Source organism: Penaeus monodon, chromosome 15 (genome assembly GCF_015228065.2).
Source record: "Penaeus monodon isolate SGIC_2016 chromosome 15, NSTDA_Pmon_1, whole genome shotgun sequence".
Lineage (NCBI taxonomy): Eukaryota > Metazoa > Arthropoda > Malacostraca > Decapoda > Penaeidae > Penaeus > Penaeus monodon.
Genome location: NC_051400.1, coordinates 40214596 through 40217081, shown reverse-complemented (window position 1 = coordinate 40217081; position 2486 = coordinate 40214596). Strand labels below are relative to the sequence as shown.

The 2486-nt window shown below is 6.4% G+C and overlaps 1 pseudogene; it reads left to right on the top strand.

The window, feature by feature from the left end:
• The window catches only part of LOC119582367, a 19552-nt pseudogene that overhangs the window by 13715 nt on the left and 3351 nt on the right, over positions 1 to 2486 (top strand).

Here is a 2486-nt window from a genome sequence, read left to right as displayed (position 1 = left end):
ATAAAAATTTTTAACTTATATAAAAAAATATTATTATATTTTAATCTTTTTACCCAAATTATGTATTATTTTAGTATAATATATATATTATATATATATATAAAATATAATTTTAAAATATTAATATATATATATTTTAACCATATATTAAAATATATAACAAAAAAATTATTTATGAACACAACAAACCCCAAACCAAAAAAAAAACAAACAACAACAACAACAAAAACAACAAACAACAAATTATATATTTTATATATATATATATATTTTTATATATATTTTATATTTTTATATATTATAAAAACCAAACAATCCCAATATATAACAAAATAGTTTATATTAAATATGTAAAATATACAAAAAATAATTATAATATTTTAAACTATTTTTTAATAAAAAATATAAATATCTTTTAAAATAATATATTATTAATATAATATATAAATTTTACAATTAACTTTTTACATACTTTTAAATTATGTAAAAAAAAAACCCCCAAAGAATAAAAAACCCCCAAAACCCAAACAAAAAAAAACATATATTTTTCTATATTAATTTTTATATATATGTTTTATATAATTTTTTTATAAAACCCATAACCTTTTAAAAATATGTCTAACTATAAATTTTATAAAGTAGATATAAAAAAAATATAAAACTATAAAAAAGATATACATATATAATAATAAATTTTCCCCATAAAATTATATAATAAATTAATTTTAAATAATATATATAGATATAATATATTATTAAAATTTTTATATATTATATATATAATAAAAAAAATCCAGTGTTTTTTATAATATATATTATATATAAATTTTTAAAAATTTTGTATTTAATGGGGTTATATAAAATATAGAATTTTATTTTAAAATTATATATATTTATTTAAAGTTTTTATATTTATATATAATATATAGAAAATAAGAAAAATATAAAAAATATATATATAAATAAAAATAATAATATAACTGAAATAATAAAATTTTATAATTAATAAATAAATATAATCTTTTTCGATTTTTTTATATAATATATATAGATAATATTAATATTTTAATTTTTTTTTATATATATAATTTTAAAATATATATATAATAATATTTATAATATATATAAATATTTTATTATATATAATATAAAAATTTTAATAAAATTATAATATATATAAATATAATAAATAAATAATTATATATTTAAAATAAAATTATTAGATCATTAATTTATTAAAATATATAATATAAATATAATAAAATAATATAATAATATATATATTTAATTATTTTAATATATTTTATATAAATATATAATAAATAATATAATATATATATATTTTAATTTAAAAATTAAAATTATATAATATATATAATATAAAATTAAAAATATAAATTTTAAAATATATATATAATATATATACTAAAAAAATATTTTTAATATATATAAAAATATTATATATTTTAAAAATATAGATATAATTTAATAAATATATATTAATATAATTAATATATATAAAAAATTTTTAATAGATAATATAAAATTTTATAAAATATATAAAATAATATAATTTATATATAAAACAAATATATTTTAATTTTTTAAAATTTTATATATATATATATATATATATAAATTATAAAAATATATAAAAATTTTTAATATAATAATAAATATTTTAAAATCATATAATAAAAAATTTTTATCTTTTTTATTTTAAAAAATATAAATATTATATATATATATATATTTATTTATTAAAATTAATTATTATATATATATATTTTTTAAAAATTAATATTTTATTTTAATTTTATTAGGTATATATATAATATTATTATATATATTTTTTATATTTTATTCATATTATAAAAATTTTGTAAAATTTTTTATTAATTTTAAAATTATTATATATTATATTTAAAATTTTCTCTATTATTATTATTTATAATCTTAAAATGTTTTAAATAAAATTTTATATGAAATTTTAAATATTATATATGTATTATATATATTTATATATGTATTTATATATATTTTTAAAGGTATTATATATATGTTAATTGTTTTTTAAAATATTTTTTTAGTATTATATTTTATTTTTTTTGTTTAAATAATTTATTTTTTATTTATTTTTTTATTTTTATATATTTTTATATATATTTATATTTTATATTATTTTATAGTTTAAATTTATATATTTTATTATATATAAATATATATAATTTATATAAATATTATAGTTTTTATAATATATTTTTGATAAAACTACTTTTTTTTAAATGAATAGAAAAAAAATTTTTTGTATGCATGATGTATGTGTGTATGTGAAAATTATATATAATATTATATAAAATTATAAATTATATATAATTTTATATACTATAAAATTACTTACTTTATTTTAAATAGAAAAATTTTTTATATGCATGCAGTAATGTGTGAAAGGTTTAAAAAATTAATAAAATTTTATATTTTAAATA